Source organism: Lissotriton vulgaris, chromosome 1_1, assembly GCF_964263255.1.
Source record: "Lissotriton vulgaris chromosome 1_1, aLisVul1.2, whole genome shotgun sequence".
NCBI classification, from domain to species: Eukaryota; Metazoa; Chordata; class Amphibia; order Caudata; family Salamandridae; genus Lissotriton; species Lissotriton vulgaris.
The window spans coordinates 1,270,785,075-1,270,804,075 of NC_141685.1; the positions used below are offsets into that span (position 1 = coordinate 1,270,785,075).

At 43.6% G+C, this 19,001-nt stretch overlaps 1 protein-coding gene across 3 annotated transcripts in view; it reads left to right on the forward strand.

Annotated features, from left to right (window-relative positions):
- The first annotated feature begins 233 nt into the window (after window positions 1-233).
- Window positions 234-19,001, forward strand: part of LOC147748976 (gametocyte-specific factor 1-like) — a 657,206-nt gene continuing 638,438 nt past the window's right edge. For all 3 annotated transcript variants that reach the window (XM_086964771.1, XM_086964760.1, XM_086964780.1), the window contains exon 1: window positions 234-364. The gene's annotated coding sequence lies outside the window, so the exon portion shown is untranslated. The remainder of the gene's footprint in view (window positions 365-19,001) is intronic.

The following is a 19,001-nucleotide window of genomic DNA, read 5'->3' on the forward strand; positions in this document are numbered from 1 at the left end:
ACAGCAAACGTAGATTTGGCCAATTAAGAATTTGGTACGTTTTACTCGCCAATTAATGTTTGAACAGGTGTCCAACCTCCGAGGCCCTTCAACCAATCAAACAACTAGCGCAACTAGCAGTTCCTCCCGCGCTTTCTACTGCTAGAGTTCTATCGACCAATCCAAGATCACCTCGCTTGTTTATTATGTTTGCAGCATCTCTATTCGTTGTAACTTGTTAGCACCGGGTGTGGACTGTTCTGGGCCTACTAGATTTATAAACGGAAGACGTCGTTTAACAAGTGATAACCATTGGATAAACGTAGCAGGTGCTAGCGAATTTCAATTGGGACTGGTAACATTTTGAGTCGGTGGCTCTGAAGAGGTAAGATAATTTACGGTGGTTTGGGAAAGATAGCGTATTTTAGAGACTCATTAAAATGAGACTTTGGGAAAGCTCACGCATAATTTTCCATGTCGTGTTTTCACTTTCTGAAACGAGTATGTGAATGGGAATTTCTGTAATTTTCTCCCCCCACTAAAGTACGATCAAAGAATACAACCCGTCCGCAAGAGACGCGACTGCAAAAAGAGAGTCGGTGTTGGTGACCGGATATGAAATTCAAGCCCGCTCCCGAGCGCAGTGTGTACGCAGAAGCGTGAGTTGGAGTAGAAGGTCCACAAGACCCAGTGGATAACAACCCAGAGGGCATCGTGTATGGACTAATCTATATTTTCATTCTTTTCCAATCCTTCCGAGCATTCATTACCTCCTCCAAAGCGAGAGTTGCCTCGTCAAAATACGACCCCACGGAAGCGGGTCGCATTGAATCAAAACACCAAACCTTCTGTTCAAACTCAAGGGAGGAAACGAAGCCGTGTGTGGTTTTCCTTGAGAAATGTATTCCTCAGCCACTGCCATGACAGTGGCTGAGGAATACATTTCTCAAAGAAAACCACTGACGGCTTCGGCTTCTTTTCCTTCCTTGAATTTGAACGGAAGGTTGGGTGTTTTGACACTCAACCTTCCGTTCAAATTCAAGGAAGGAAAAGAAGCCGTGTGTGGTTTTCTTTGAGAAATGTATTCCTCAGCAACTGTCATGGCAGTGGCTGAGGAATACATTTCTCAAAGAAAACCACACACGGCCTCGTTTCCTCCCTTGAGTTTGAACGGAAGGTTTGGTGTTTTGATTTAATGCGACCCGCTTCCGTGGGGTCGTATTTTGACGAGGCAACTCTCGCTTTGGAGGTGGTAATGAATGCTCGGAAGGATTGGAAAAGAATGTGTGTGTGTGTATATGTATATATATATATATGTATATATATATATATATATATATATTCTCCACCTACCTTTTTGTATTACGTTGTTGAGTGTCATGCCTAGTTCTATTATGTGCATGTTACTGTTATCATTGTTATATCGCAGTAATGGCCAAGTCCTGAACACTTGCACGTGTGAACGTGAGGTTACATGCACTTCTCAGCACAGCTGCAATACTTTTAATTGAAGAGTACATGCATTTCTCAGGTGCAAACAGGTACTGTAAATAGTGAGTACCTTTTTTAATCTATATCGCCACTGAAAGCACTGCATACAACCGCACTAAGCTGTCACGGATTTTAGGTGTAACTAAAAAGAATGAACTGCCTTATCTGCCAAAGTCTTAAGGAAGCTCAGTGAAATGTATTAATTGGGAAGTTATCCTGGATTTGTACTGCACCAGACGTAGGCTAACACGTTTTTGAGAAGCAATAACCGGGACAGATTAGACATTAAGGTATGACTAAAGCCTATAGCCTTACTTGTATCTCTGGCCTGTTCCTACTTTTACCTAGCTTCGTAAAGTGTGTGTATATATGTGTGTATGTATGGGTGTATATGTATATGTGTATGTATGGGTGTATGTGTATGTATGTATGTGTGTGTGTGTATATATATATATATATATAAAATAAAGGTTGCAAGAACGTTTCTAGTTGGATTCAGAATTTACCTACCAATACCATTGAAATTCAGCAGTTCTAGTTAGTTAATCAAGAAACTATATCTCGCACCGTAAAGTAACTATAACTTGCGCCACCGCAATGCAGTTTTCTCAATAATAATTTTACAGCAAATGTTGCACCTTTATCAGTGATGTCATGAGTGATGTAATAGGTGGATTAATTAACAGTCAATGGCAAGGGAGAGAGTTAGTTACCATAGCAGGGGCATAGGTAGAACTATACTTTTTTTTTGGGGGGGGGGGGGGGGCAAACACTCCCAGCAAGAGGGCAGCACCATCATTTCCAAAAATGGGGTCAGAGCTAACCTCACAGCCATTACCTGAGGGAAAAAAGTGACACATTTTGCAATTTTAAACATATTTGACAAACTTGATTTATTAAAACTTTTTTTTTGTATATTTAACACTGTCCCTAGGTTTCAACTGATTGCACGTTCATAAAAATGCTCTTGACCCGTTGTTGACTTAAAGTACAGTTTTAGTTTACTCAGTGAGCTGTTTAAAAATATTAATGGGTAAGGCTGTACTTATGTACAGGTTTCAAAATATCCGGCTCAGTAGCAGACTTTGTTACAGAACCAAAAGCGAGAAAAACACAAAAGGGAGACACGAGGAAGAGAAATATGGCAAAATTGTGCCCAAGAAAGAAAGCAAAGATTAAAAATAACCTCTAAGAGTGTGCTAAAAGAGAGGGAGGATGACAATGGCACACAGTAGAATCACGTCTAGGCAGTCTTGGTATTCGTCTATCACAACATTTGAAATTGCAACGTAAAGACTCCCGAGCAAGACTTTGGGCCTATCATTGATTATTTTTCAAATTAAGGACTGCTTAGTGGAGTACCACATGGTACGTTGGGGTGTGTAAACTGGTACCCCACAGATTAAATTCTCAAAATCCCATTCCTTCTTTTTGAATTAATTGTGTGCAATAAGTTGGTCGTATTGCTGCCTGTAAATGCACTGACACCTGTGCTACACTAAATGAAATTCCAATTGTTATTATTACCAGGCCCCATTGAGTAGTTCTTTATATGTAGCCTATTGAGCAAAATCAGTGTCGGAATGAGTCAGGCTTTTATTGATGAGCTGGCATTATGGGCATACAGGTGTAGATAGAATACAGATTCATAGTTATTTGCTTAGGAAGATTGGTACAATTCTTTGTGGGGATGAACAGAATCAAAGTCCAGGGAGAGGTCAAGGATAGGCATTGTGTTTCTCCATTTATATACATTGCAGTGCTTAAATCCATCCATTGTGTAAGTCGGTGCTACTTTCGGCCACAGCCGCACCAGAATCTGTTTTGTTAATGAGAGAAGTTACTTTCCTCGATTAATGTAGATATTTGTCTTGAAGCTGACCTTTCTTTTTGCCTAGCAACAATTGGTTATTGACCAGAAGTTAGGAGCCTTTGTTTGAATGCCTTTGTTTTAGGGAGTTCTATTGGGAATGCACATTTAGCCAAGGAGTTGTTGATGATTCTGGCTGGATTGGCTGCAGAGCTATTAAAGACGATATTCTTTCCTATATGAATAGGATGTGGGTCTGCTGGTGATCATGTTGGCCTACAAGCTTTAGCAGTCCTGAGCGTTAATGAGGCTAAAGGTGAAAAACAGGTCGTTTTCATGACTTGTTTTCTAGTAAACTGCACTGCTGGAATTATGATTGAACCATTATTGAGCAAAGAAGAGGGAAGCAGGAGGTCTAAAAATATTTGGAGGGTTGTAAGAAACGCAGGTGTTCTAGGCACACAGCAAGGGCAATTGGTGTGGCTTTCGACTGTGCTGCCAATGTGTCATGATGTCCTAAGGTACCACTTCATGTTCAGTGGTTGGAGGACCCTTTTCATGTGAATTCTTCTAGCAGGTCTGTTTTTGTGAACTTGAGGCCCATCCTCTGCTCTCTCTGTTCAAATCTCCTGTCTCATTAACCACTGTCTACTCTTCAGGTAAGCTTTCCAGGAAATAGGAGGTTACTCTGATGCAAAGCAGGCAGCAGGTCTCGTGGTGTTCCTGGCTCCTGTCAGGTTTTCCTGCTACCTACTCCTGGGTTGTTCTTCAGAAGAAAATTAAATTAAACAACCAGGTTGCTCACCATTTAAAGGTTGAGCAGTGGCTATTCCTGTAGGTGTGTGCTGTTCAGACCTGGGCAATTATTGGAAAAATATATGTTTAGTTCAATGATTACACAATAAGAGCCAGATCTGCATCAGTTTAGTATCCATGCAATTACACATTTGACAAAGTTCACTAAACTTGTGTGGAGTGAACAAACCGTAAGAACCCATATTCATTTAGGAAAAATATATTGTTGCATGAATATGCTCTACATAAAGGATACATATTCTGACCAGACAACTGTGCACTACCCTAATCATTATGGATTCCGGGGGGGGGGGGGGGGGGGGGTCACAGCACAGTCCGCTCTCCTTAAATCCACTGAAGAAATCGGGACCATTCTAGATCAGGGAGGAAATGCAGTTTTGATTATGCTGGATCTCTCTGCTGCATTTGATACGGTCCCTCATGTTTTCAGATGGACCGGCTGCACGAGATTTGAGTAAAAGGTATGGCCTGGATATTTAGTAACACAAAAATTAGAAGGCGTTCCCCAGGTTTGTTTACTTGTTGTCAGGAAAACACTATGTCACCACATTCGAAGGAAAGACTATCCTTCTCACCTAAGAACACGAAGACCGGTGGGAGCCAAACGCGAGTGCATACGGAGGTGACAAGGTGAGGGTAAATGGAAATGCCCCCAATAATCCAAATTGAAAAATAGACGTGTATCTGCACTGGGGACTGTATCTATACCGGGAAAGAACTGACAAGACAGTGATTTATGACGTGTACCTGTATGAAAAGTACGAAAATACACGGAAGGAACCCACCCTCGTGAAACGAATTAAAAGTAACGCGAGTGACTGCTTACTAATTGAAAGAGAAGCACTAGGAGCACACCGGTTAATACCTAAATATAATACAATACAGATCGCGATCAGGTAGACCGTTTTACAGAAAACCCGTATCTAAAGGCCTTGAGAACAGTAATACCCGAATCAACTGAGAGGATACTGTCGCAAGAAAAATCAGATCCATTTGTTGTAAATTTGTCCTGAAGAAGGTGGGGCCAAGCGCCTTGTCCACCGAAACGCGTCAACAACCCATCTCAAGGGTTTTTTAATCCTTTTTGTTGATATATGTTGTTTTTAAGTTGAAATGTTTTTAATTATATGAATAAATGTATGCATATGTGATGATAATATAACGAGCATTAGGCACTGTATTAAATGGCGGAATATGTATGATCATACCTTTTTTTTAAGCAGATAAATTTGCTTTTTTAATATACAAAAAGATTCATGAAAACTTTTTTAATAAATAGTTCTAAGCCAAATTATTTTCTTGCCTTTGTGGTTCTACTAGTGAGGGGTACACAACATACCAAACTCATACATATGGGAAATCAAGGATGAATGTGAGAGGGATAGTCTTTCCTTTTGAATGTGGTGACATAGTGTTTTCCTGACAACAAGTAAACAAACCTGGGGAATGCCTTCTAATTTTTGTTACTCTACCCAGTTCCCTTGGGTCCAGAGGGTACTTTCTTTCCTTTTTAAGACTGGATATTTATTAAATCATTCCTAGCCAACAGAGTACAGACAGTCACACTTGGAAATTTAACTGCCAATACGTTCTCCCTTCCATGTGGAGTCACTCGGGGGCCTTCTAGGAGTCCAACTCTTTAATATATATGTGTCGCAGCTAACCACCCTTATTGAATCCTTTGGGTTCAAGCTGACTTCATACACAGATGATACTCAGATATCAGAATCACTTCTTCCAGATGGTATTCAGGAGTTAGCGCCCGAGTTAGCGCCTCGCTTTCATAACTGCATGAGATCGGTGGGTAGCTGGATGACCCAAAACTGCCGGAAACTTAACTCTAATAAAACAGAGGTGGTACTTTTTGGCAATCTTAAATTTTGGACCCCTGCAAGATGGCCAGACTCACTCGGCCCTCTCCCAACTCCATTCAGGAAGGTGAAAAACTTAGGAGTTATAATAGGTAACAAACTCTCCTATAAAGATCAAGTGAATGCAGTGGTCTCACCCACATCATACACCACGAAATCATGCAAAAAAATACAGCATTTTCTTCCTAAAGAAGGTAAAAAAACAGTCATTACTGCTTTAGCCATTTCCAGACTGGATTATTGCAATAGCTTATATGTAAATATCCAGGAGGGGCTTATGAAAAAAACTCCAACTCTTGCAGAATGCAGCTGCAAGACTGCTTTCGGGCATCTCAAAATATGCATCAATCTCTGTGGAAATTAAAAGCTACATTGGTTACCTGTCAGAAAGCGAGTTTTGTTTAAGGCCCTGTGTGTGATCCTCAAGTCACTTCATGGCATCGGACCCTGTCACCTGATTCAGCGTTTTCATTGGTATGTACCCAGAAGATCTTTGCGCCTGAGAAGCTAAATTAGTCTGTGTACCGTTCGTAAAAAAAAAGGTAATTGGGGTGGCAGAAGCTTTTTGGTTGGCGCAGCCAAAGCTTGGAACGCCCTTCCTCTACCTCTTAGATGCATGACAAAATTATTGGACTTCAGGAAGGCCTTGAAAACATGGCTATTCAATGCATAAGGTCCAATTTGGTTCCCCTCCGGGTTCAAGTTTCAGCAGGACATCGTACATAGCGCCAGGACACCCTTGGGTAACAGTGCGCTCTACAAATGTCATTAACATTAACTACTGACAGGGATGTGGAATTCCTATAGCCCGACGCCCAGGACATATTGTTTTGGGTCAAGGGCAACCAGTTTTAATGTGCATTTTGTCTTTGGGACAAGTAGTAGGCCCAACCCCCTGCAGCACAAACTCTTTGGCTGCCAGTTTGCAGTACCACATTAAGGATCAGGGAAGGGCACTGCCTGTAGTTAAGTTAATATTTGTGTGCATGTGTTAATGCTGTTCAAACTTATATAAGGTTCATTAATTGAAAGCCTTGATTATTAGGGTGAGCGCTCTAAGTAAATGTACGTTCTGACTGCACTACTGACCGTGGTTCCAGGATGTAAATGTGTAAACACGGTTTCAAAGTTTAGCAACATGAGGCTATGCATGATGCTCACAGAATGCTCGCTGATAAGATGCAAATAATTGCAGAAGCTGGAAAGCAAGATTAATATTTCTTTGCTTTTACTATAAAATGTTCCTAAAAAATTAAAGTAAGGAAAAAAACATTTAGCTAAACTGTAAAATTTCAGATACCATTTCTTTGCAGCATCATTTCGAAAAATGTGTTGATGCATGCTAGTATTTCCCCAAAATATTCATATTGGAAAATTTGTGTAACCAGTTTCAATAAGATTATGGGAAACACAAATAAACAAGCCTTGGCAAAGCCAGTAGGTCTGACATTGGTGCTCATCTTTTAAGTTTTGGGAATGCGTGACTTGTTTTGGCATGGCTTTTGTAAAGCTCTATTGATGTGTGTGCTGGGGGGCCATCACCATTGTAACAAACATTGGCAAACGCAAACATTGTTTTTGGTCTCAAAAAAGCACACTGCCACATTAGTTACTGGCACTGAACAAAACTACTTTGTGTACCGATATGCTCCTTGTGTAAGGGCAGAATGCTGTCACTCACAGTGAAGCCAGCCGATTTAGAGAGAGAATTTTAATAAACACAAAAGGTCATGGTTAACGCCAGACCAAATTAGGGGCCCAATTATTAAAGCAAGTCTCAAAAGTGCACATTTTTATTATATAGCTTTCGTGAATTTACATTAGTAGGGCAAGAAATTGTATTTCTACAAAATATTTGTGAACTGCATGAGTAAATATGCACGTATAGATTTGCTCATGTGACCACCTGGATGTTTGAAAGTTAATTTTCCCTCCAACTACTTTTTTCCCAACTCTGAAAGAAGGTTTACGTCTGCCACTCTCTGGAGTAAATGTCCAACATTTCTCAGTTTGGGAAAGATTAGAGAAGATTTGTTGAAAACCCTTAAAACATGCCAGTTAGGAGGTTTGCACAGTCTCAAACGGGCAACCCTGGAACTACTGCTTACCACCATTTTCACTCCCAGTATGTAGATCTACGGCAACGTGCCAACATAAAATGATTACTAGTATTCACACTACTATGGTATATGCCCTGGAATAATCAGGCTATATAAGAGCTCTTATATAATGAGATTGCTGCCATAATTTGTGGCAGCACTACATGAAACCAAAGGGACAAGTGGAATTTGTTACAGGACAAGGAGATTTGACGCAACCTGCCCCATGGACAAGTAGATACTTTTATTAAATTCCAAACCCCTGGCATGGTGTGTAGTGAGTGCAGAGTGATCACTGTGAGTGCAAGTTGAAGGGTGAGCGCTGAGAATGAGGATTGAATTGGGTATCAGATTTGTTAAACTATTGCTATTGTGGCATCAATCAGGGATGGAGGTGGAAGGTAATAAATAATTTGCTGATCCTGCAACAAACTTTCAGTATCGTGATTAGGTTTGCCAGTCGACTGGATTTCTACCGGCACCACCAAGATTTTGATGTCCCAGCCAGTACAAAAATGGGCTAAATCACATAAAGCTGGTATGTTTAGCCTGGATCTGTACATACAGCAAGCAGCAAATTTAAATATAAAGTATTTTTAAATGGGTTATAGGGCTGCCTTAATGACCCCTGACTAATAATTAAAGTAAACACAGACTGAAAGTCATGTTAACAAGCACTGGCGTTGCCAATAGGTCTCGCAGTAGGAAAGTTTGAGCTATTGGTTTTCTAAATGACATTTTATTTTTTTGTTTTGTGATTTACAATGCCCATACTTTTAACTTTTCGCATTAGGAAAGTTTGAGCGATTGGTATTGTAAATGATACTTTTTTAATTTGTGTTGATTTTGAAAATAGCAAAATTAATAGCTTTGTCAGTTACAATGTCAATAGTTTTAACTTTCGCAAATGTGACACCTATAGCATTTGTAATGCAATGTGTGTTGTATTTACGTGACTTAGATGTATTGATATTACAAATAACTGGTTTTTAATTTTGTAAATAATTAATACTTATTTATTGTAATTTATAATGGCAATAGCTTAAACGTTTGTAAGTAAATTTTGTGAAGATTATGTTCAGTCTATTTTATTGTGACGAAAATCCAAGAACATTGCATTTGCACCTACACACACATATGTGTTGTAGCACTGAGTGGTGAGGGTGTGTGAGGGTGAGTGAGGGGGTGTGAGGGTGAGAGTGTGTGAGGGTGAGGGTATGAGGCTGAGTGAGGGTGAGAGGGGGGGGTGAGGATGAGGGGGTGAGTGGCGCTTTCGCCTGCCAGATGGAGCCTGCCCGCCCACCTGTACGGAGCCAGCCACCAGGGGCATCCTAGTTTACTCAGCTCGGTGAGAGGGAAGGAGCACGGAAAGAGATCGAGGTGAATTATATAACTCGATAGCTAAACAAAGCACGACAGACAGATCGCATTAGTGAATGTTAACAGTCAAATAAAGCAGCCAGAAAAGAATCCCAAATATTCAAGTACACAAATCGAGACAGAAGGTTTCACTTCGCCTTCGATTTGTAGTGCCAGGTAAATAATTGCAGGGTAACTTGTTTACTTACATTTTTCAAGTCATATTCATCATCGCACTTGTCATGTAATTTGTGCCCTAAACCACACTTTCAGGATGACATGCCAGTCAAGAGAAAACGAAAGAAATTAAAACACAAAAAGCACAATGATGTGAACGCCGCGTCATTTTGTATTCGTTCAACATGCATTTGTGCGCCTGCAAAAACAACATTCGTTTTTGCCAATTGTTCCTCTAGCCCCAAACCAATGTTGTATTAACTTTTGAGCTGCTGAGTGCTCTCCGTATTCTTTGTCGCACTTTCATTTTGATACCTCGTTCTTTGCCCTCAGTGGTAACTGTTCTAGATGATGTCTGCATTCTGCAGCCTTATATAGAATGTAATGTGCACAGTGTTCTAGAATAGTTTCCATTCCAGCAAACCGGTCCTGGCTGAAAGTGAGCTTCCACAAATTTCATGTGACCTCCGATACTTAGTAGATAAGTTTGAAACCTTGTAAGGAGATCCATCGCCAAATTTACTGCAGTTTTGGCAACGAGCACAATCAGCAATCACCTGTTTTCAAGAGGTGAGGAAGAGTGAAACTCGCATTAGCATCTTTGAATGAAATGATACGTCACAGCCTGGTGGGACGTGTGACAAGCGACGCTGCTGTGATTAATTAGAAATGTATGACCCGAAAATTCACATTCCACTTAGAATAAAGGTGCAGAATACAAGCCATATCTCTAGCGTGGCAGCATAGCAACCCGTTATGAATATGAATTTTGCATTTAGTGTCGGAGCTAAGTAATGCAGAGGACGACATCTAAAAGGCCCTCCCACATAACCGAACTGACTTGAAGGTTTTTGTCCACTGCTACACGTCCCCACATTCTGCTGTTCATTTCGTGCGGGTCACCTGAAGTGCAAACTGGAGTAGTAGCACAGTCACATAAAGCTTTCCGATCTAAACCCGTCTTAGCGTTGTTGACATTTTTCTGTTTCTGCCCAGGAAGTAAACACTGTCCAAGCCAGAGTGAAACAGAGGTCGACACTCTAAACGGAGAGAAGGGACATTAATCATAGCATAACGAAGTAATGCATGCCATATAGCGCCCTAGAGGTAATTACAGAAAAGTCACCTATTGCTCAAGTTTATGCCTGGCACTTGCATGTGTAGTTAAATGACTGAGCATAATTAACACTTGTCCAGCCATCATCCCAGCACAAGTGTGTATATTTGAATTCCCCAGCCGGGATTACAAAATGTACTTACATTTGCACATGCTTTCGTGTAAGGCTGTCCGGCAATAACATAGCCACCTAACTTTGTTTATTACTCAGAACAACCTCAGACAGAATGAGAAGATTGCATACACATATTTGTGAATTATTTCCTAACCTTGAATGGTCAAAATTGCTCTCCTGAAAGACAAGAGTATTATTAAGAACTGCTAGAGACGCTGCGTACGTTCAAGTTCTTGCCAGTTGCATTACACTTGCGAGGTCCTCCATAACAGATGTTTACAAGGTAGCCAAGCAAAGCTAGACATTAGATTTGTAAAGTCAGTGACTGTGACAATAACAAGACACAAGTTTTGTACTCGTTCGCAGAAGCCATATGTGACAGTGGAGGAGTTTCTAGCATGTTTAAGAGTTGTCAAAAAGTGTAAATTTGGAGAGATGACTTATGAGTTATTAAAGGGCCATTTACTTGTGCAGTGCTACAACAAAAAAATGCAGGAGAGACTGGAAAAACGTAACCTAACTCTTAAGGTGGCTATCACGATATCAAAGATTGTTGAGGAATTATCTGCATGAACGAAGGAGATGAACAGGACAGTAGACAAGCGTACTAGTGATTAGCTTGGCTGTTCTGTGTGTCGTGCACCTTTGTTCGCGCGCTGGTGTGCGGATTGCGGCTGTGAGCATGGATTGTTTTTTAAGGATTGTATTGTTTTAAAGCGGTTTTTCCCCGTGCTAATGCTTTAGCACGACGTGTACATCTGAATTGTAAGAGCTCTCTTGGCATTGTGGGTGCATTGGGTTAGTCAGTTGCTGCTGTCTCCAAGTACTGAAGGCTGTGCGTAGATCAGCCAGAGGAGAAATGCACAAACGAGACAGATGACCCACCGAAACACACCAGGCTCAACAAGACGGCGCAAATCCTGCAGAATTTCCAACATTAAGCAATCTTAGTAGTGAAGTAATCCAGATCAGCTACCGCAGGACAGCGTGAAAGTTTACAGCACAACAACTGTGACCTCCCCAAAAATGCCATAAATCGCCAAATGTTGCAAGAAAGTTGGCACTTAAGGAGGAGACACACAAAGCATCATTTCCCAAAAGGTTTCTTTCTGTAACCATATATACAGGAGCCCACAGTCAGCGCAACCAGAGCATCAGCGTTTCTTCTGGATTGTGTGAAGAAGTACAGACAGACAATGATGTGAATGACGTGTCATTTTGTATTCGTTCAACATGCATTTGTGCGCCTGCAAATGGCCGGAGGGAAGCCGGATGGGGACGGGAGAGCCTGGTGGGGGGGCGGGAATGCGAGGGAGGAGAAGTGTGGCAGGAATGCGAGGGAGGAGAAGTGTGGCAGGCGGAATGCCTGTATTCGAAAGCGCGATGCACTTGGAGAGAGGCCGGATGGGGGCGGGAGAAACTGAAAGTACAAATGTTGCAAGAAAGTTGGCACTTAAGGAGGAGACACACAGAAAGCAACATTTCCCAAAAGTTTCTTTCTGTAACCATATATACAGGAGCCCACAGTCAGCGCAACCAGAGCATCAGCGTTTCTTCTGGATTGTGTGAAGAAGTACAGACAGACAATGATGTGAATGCTGCGTCATTTTGTATTCGTTCAACATGCATTTGTGCGCCTGCAAATGGCCGGCGGGAAGCCGAATGGGGCGGGAGAGCCTGGTGGGGGGGGGGGGGGGGGGGGAATGCGAGGGAGGAGAAGTGTGGAAACTGAAAGTACGAGTAGGAGGGAGTAGGGGAGGCGAAGCCGCACAGCGCACGCTGGGCGAAGCCCTTTGATGTGCTGTGCGGCCGTGAATGCGCGTGCTTGTTTGGTCACGTGATTCACGTGAACTTAATGAAAACCGCAGCGCAAGAAGCCCTTGGTTTAACGAGGATTTCAAGCACTTGAATTCTCGCTCCGCTCAATGCGCTTGCGCGCATTGATAGGTCGCGAGACCTAAAAATGAATACATGAGGTCCTGCCTAGTATCACGGCCAGGCTTTTGCAGACTCTTTAAACAACAAAAAATGGCTTAGATTTCTCTTGGAAAGGTGGTAACCCTACACTTGATCCGTCTTTTCACAAAATGCATTTGCCCACTGTGGCATGGGCATCAACTTCCTTTCTGTTGGAGGCAACAGGGAGGAGTCCCAATGCCCCAACTGGCTCCCTGCCTCCAGCGAGAGGCAGAACCTGGATTGACAGTTCAGGCTGGACTGTTCCCATAGGGAGCAGAGTCAAGACTGATTTACATATGGTTGGGTTCAAACTGGAAAGGCATGGGGAGTAAGAAAACAATCGATTTCGGCCCAGATCTCTGTACTGGGGTGAATGTATGTCATTGTTCTGCATTCTGTCCATCAATTGTTCATTTTGCATTTGTCACCCCGAGTGGGATGGGAATGCCCAGACGTGGGTCCTGTGCACTCCCTGCCACTGTAGTCCAGTTGGCCTGGCTGATGAGGAGTGAAATCCTGAAACCAGTCCTAGGATGCTTGTTTCCAGTCCAGGGAGAACCTGGCTCTACAGTTCAGGCTGGACTGTTCCATAGGGAGCAGGGTCAAGACTGATTTGCATATGGCTGGATTCAAACTGGAATGGCATGGGGAGTAGAAAAACGACGGATTTAGGCCCAGATCTCTGTACTGGGGTGAATGTATGACATTGTTCTGCATTCTGTCCATCAATTGTTCTTGTTGCTCCAGCGGGAGCCGGCATTGCTCCTGCCTGCAGGGAGCCGCAAAAACTGTGGCTCCCTGTGGGCGGGAGCAATTGTTTCGTTTGTGTGCCTGCCCGCTTCAGTGTGGGCAGGAAAACAGATTAAAAGTCCGCTCCCAGTGTGGGGGAGCATTTTACATACTCCCACCCACTTGGAGCAGATTTAGTGTTTGCTCTCGCTTGCCGAGAGGTTTACAAAATAGCTCCCGCCAAGCGACATCAAATGCGCAAAGTTCTGGGGGTAAACACCCTGGGATATAGGAGGAGCCTGGCCCGGAGGGCATGTGGCCCCTTTCTCTTTCAAATGTACAGTCGGGCCCCTAGTAATCGAGGCCTGGGTGTCAAAGTCGACCTGGGACCCTGCGCCCCAACTTCATTTGTGAAATCTGCTGAGTCCCGGAGAATGGGTTCCCCAGGGCCAAAATCGGTTCAGTTCATACGTCTTTATTTCGAAATATTTCATCATAAAAGACAGTCATAAAATTAGGTCAAACATTGTTCCCTAACCATTAAAAACACTCTGACAAGACAAATCATTGAGTAAAAAATTATGTTGCAACAATATAAGATATATATGATTAAAGACTTACTAAAATATGTTTATAAAAACAGATTGGAGAAAATAATCAAGTATCTGTAAGGTGCTTAGCTCTGATAATCCACGACCAACCCAAGAACTTTGCAACTGCAATGACCACTAGTTCTGGTGTGTCGGTCCTCATTATCCGCAGCGCCTCCAGCCCCACCTGTGTTCTCAAATTTTTACAAATAGGTTTTAGCCATTTGTTCCGGGGAGCTGAATAGGCTGGGCAAACAAAAAAGAAATGGCCTAGTGACTCTTTTTGGTCCTCACACCAGGGGCAAAACACATTTGTCTGTCCATGCCATTTACTGGTGAATGGAAGCGCTCGACCCTAAACTGGTGAAAAAGCTTACCATCACCACTCTTGGTGATGGTATCCCAGTAAGCCACTAGAGAAGGGTCAAGTTTGTGCTCTAAGAACTTACCAGACGGGGAGGTGTTGTCTGTCTGTGCTCTGATTTGTTGTCTTACTGTGGACCAATATAGAGCTTTGAATTCCTTTTTCGAGGGGAAGACATTATTCGGAGCGATCCAGAGATGGCTTAGGCCCATATTTTCCAAGAGCATTCTTACTTTTTTGAACCAGAGAATATTGCCCGAGCCCACCACAGATCTGACATCCAAGATTTCATTAGCAAAAAGTGCCAGTTCCGGGCTTGTCCACACTCTCCTCCACAAGGCAACAGCTCTGAAACGTGCTACATCCTCAATAGGGTGACAGCCCAGGTCCAGTAGCAGTGGCTTTATGGGACTAGACTGGGGGAGGCCAACAAGATTACGAAGGAATTTATTTTGAACTCTGACTAATGGTGACTGGTCTGAAAAAGCCCATAAGTCCGCACCGTACAAGATCGCTGGACTTATTTTAGCATTGTAAATTTTTAAAGCAGGACCTATCCTTTTGGCCAGTGAAGTTCTCTGTTCCTTAATTAAGCACCCTGTTAGCTGAGCAAACTTCAGAGAGAGTATGTCAAGCTGGGGTTTCCAGCTAAGCCTGTTTTCCATTACAACCCCATGGTAAGTCATGACTTTAACCTGCTCTAACACACTGCCATTCAAACGAACGTGGCCCAACTGCGATCTATTTCTAGATAAGACCATAAATTTAGTCTGTTACATTGACCTGTAGATCATTATCTTGGCAGAATACCTCAAACCTGTTTAGGGCAGACTGGAGACCCTTCTGCGTTTTAGATCGAATAGGGGTGTCATCCACGAAGATAAGTAGCGTCAACTTATTACCGCCTAGACCAGGGGCATCTGTTGGGAATGCTGCGAAGTACTGCACTACCCTGTTAATGAGCAATAGAAACTGGGTTGGTGCAACTACGCACCCTTGACGTACACCCCGGGAAACCGGAAATCTCTGTGACCTGCCCCTGTTTGCCCCATCTAACCTGCGCGAAGTTTGCTTCATGTAGTCTGATTACTATTTCAAGAAGTTCTAGGGCCATTCCCAGCATCCCATAGCTTAGCTCTTGGAACTAAGTCAAAGGCAGACTTTAGGTCTACAAACGCTGCATAAATAGTTCCCCACCCAGAATAACCACCTTCCAATAAATTAAAATAAATGTAAACACCTGATCAATCGTGTTTACACAGGATCTAAAACCAGCTTGTAAGGGGGACAAGACATTCTCTAGGTCCATCCAAATCTGGATCTTAGCGAGCACCATCCTAGCTACAATTTTCTGAATGGCATCTATTAAACTGATGGGGCGATAATTCCCCGGAGCAGAACGATCCCCCTTTTTAAATATAGGCAAGATCTCCGCTCCTAGCCAAGAATCTGGTATTTGTGCACCCTTCGCGATGGCATTGGCAAGAAAGGTAATGTAAGGCACCCAATTAATTAAGTCAAATTTAAATAGATCTGCTGGAATGCAGTCCATACCTGGTGCTTTTCCTCCTTGTGCAATCATCAGTGCGTTCTCTTCATCTTTCCCAACAAACACTAGGGAGTGGCTCGGGGTCAGTACTTGTGGGGAAAGGCAGGGGAGGCGGGGACTGTCACAGGTCCCCTAAACTGAGACTCAAAATATTCTACCCAAACTGCGGCACACACATGGTTATCCAGGACTTGGGATTCCGGTGTGCTTCCCCATTAAACTATCTGTCAGAACTTTGTCTGGTCTCTCGGCCTACTGGCCACTAGTAGATCCTGCCAGTGCTGATCATCCCAGTCCTATTTGGCCTGTTTTTGGGTTTTCCTGTATATAATCCTTGCTGCCCTAATGTCCTTGGTATTCTGTGATTTAATGGCTTTCACCAGAGAGCCATAAGCAGAGCGGCATGAATTATTATACCAATGATTGCCTGGTTTAAGAGGTGGTAGTTTACTGGGTTTGGCACTTTTGAAGAAATGGGATTTCAGTACCCCAAAAAGCTGCTCATGGAGAGCACTAGTTTTAGCAATCTGGTATTATTGTTCAGCAAGAGCCTGTAAGGCACACTAAGTGGTAGAAACCTTGTGAGAGATCTCGTCTAAAATTTGGGGATCATAGACTACCTTATCCCACCTGACCCTACGCCTATCATTGGAAAGAAAGGCTTCTGCTGTTACTATCTCGGTGGCTCTGACAGTCTCCAGACCGCCCCGCAGTTTTTAAGCTAAGTAAGAGCGGGTTATGGTCGCTCGGCGGGCAGATATTATCATGTCCTCGAGGAGGGACCAGTGCTCAACCTTGATTTATAATCTAATCAATTCTGCTTGAATTGATACCATTTATCAAATGTTACCCGACCAGATATATCGGACCTGGATCGGCCATTAACAGCTCTCAAACCTCGCTCGAGGCGCCAGCCAGCCACTGTATGGCCGCTTCTGTCCACTTCTTTATCGGGTTCAGGTCGAGGCAGGGGATATTCCACTGTGCATCTTCCTCTGCTAAAATATCTTCCCCCCACAAGAAGTAAGGGTTCAAATGTACAATTGAAATCCCCTGCCACAATCACAAGGCCATCCATCCCGACAGAGTTGAGAAAAATGTCCAGCTCTTTAGTAATTCCCGAGCTCCGCCCCCCCAGGCTGGCCTTTAACATATATTAATAATGATGATCTCCATCTCATTCGGCTGCGACAGTCTTTTTACAAGAATGTCAGGGTTAAGCACCATTACTTCAGTGGACCTGTAGCTAAGCGACTGCTTCACCCAGAGAGTCAGGCCACCTGACGATCTACCTCTTTTACCTCTAATAGCAGGTTTAAAAAGTTTAAGTACCCCAGGCGATGGATGGGATCAGGGGCCCAACTTTCTTGGAAAATCAGGATATCATGGTCCTCCACAAAATCTAACCATTCTGCTATTGAGGTTTTACTCCTCAGGCCTGCAATGTTCCACGAGACCATTTTTAACAGGTTGTCCCGAATAGCGTGCTGAATCTGACCAGACTCCGTCGGATTTACCCCTATTGGTCTCGTTCCTGCAATAGGGGGCCCTCTTGCTGAGGAGCCTGGGCGCAACCTCGCCAAACCTGTTCGACCGCCTCACCCCCTTAACCTTCCTCGATACGATCTCTCCGTCATGCACTTGGGGCACTACCAACACTATCACCATCCACCACTGCATAACCCTCCTGGTGATCCACATCCCTACTCAGTTGACATGCTGTATCCTCCCTTCCCAATGGCCGGCCCACCATAAACCTTCTGTAGGTAGGTGGGGGGGGGGGCGGGTGGGGTGGGGTGGAGCTCGATCCTGGTCTGGCCTGGCCTCGATCGTCCTCGGACGGGCGTATCGCTGGGTTAGGCAGGGTTAGGCAGTGCTAAATAGAGGGAGATGGGGGCGGGAAGAGTGCCTAGCTGCGGCGGATGATTGCAGCTAAGCCTGCTGGTCCTCGCAGTCCCGCCCGGGTTTCACAGCAAGTTCAGCCCAAATCTGCAAGCAGTTCACGATATCCTCAGCACAGGGAACAAAGAAGGCAGGTTTTTTCAGAAAGTCACTGCACCACAAACTGCTGCGAGCGGCGCGTGCCCCTTCCCTCCCTCCTCCTGCCGCCTCCTCCTCCTCCTCATGATGCCCCTTCCTCCTCCTTAATACACAAGGTATTTCCCTTCCAGGACCTGACCTACCCCGAGAGCAAAGAAAAGCAAGGGAGGTCATGTAATTTTGCATGCATGTAAGCGTTTAGTGTTCAGTGTTCCGTATGTCCTTACAATGAAAGTGGCCCAAAACCTATTTTCACAGTATCCAGTCTGGCTGTTTTATAGGGAAACACTGGGAAACATTATTATATCTAATGATTACGGTTGAGTACCAGCTGGAAAATATTTCCAGTGTGTTTTAATAATGGTTATTCAAAATCCAGTTTAATTGAAATATTACATTGAATTTACTATAACTATTAAGGAACAAGTACTTTTCAAAGTTACCTTTTCCCTGCCAATATCCTTGAAAGCTTATTTGTGTTTTGCTCTTCCACTTCTGCCAGTCGGTAATGGAGTGTCATGCTTATCTGAAAGAAACATGTTATTTATAGATTCCTTACCTAAGAATTACCCCCAGGCGTTTGACTGTATCCAGAAAGTTTTTAGTCAGCAGGACCTCTGCCTGTCGAAAGTTGGCATTGGTAGCCTCCGCATCCGTTGTTTGGGTCGCCGGGATGCTGACGTCTGTCCTTTCTTTTTCCGTGCCAGCCAGTGCAGGTCCGGAGAGAGCAGTACCTCCAGTCACTTTTTGGCTGAACTGTTTGACTTTTGTCTACGTCCTTTTTTGAGACACCTCTCCTGACTATGGCATGTTGTCTCCTCCTACCGTGGCAATGGAGGAGGGAGCGTCATACGCAGTGGTTTAGTGGTGTTGCGTAGGGCGGCCGAGGCTCTTGCTCTCGAGCTTCCTACGGTGGAAGTCAGGACTAACCTCCTG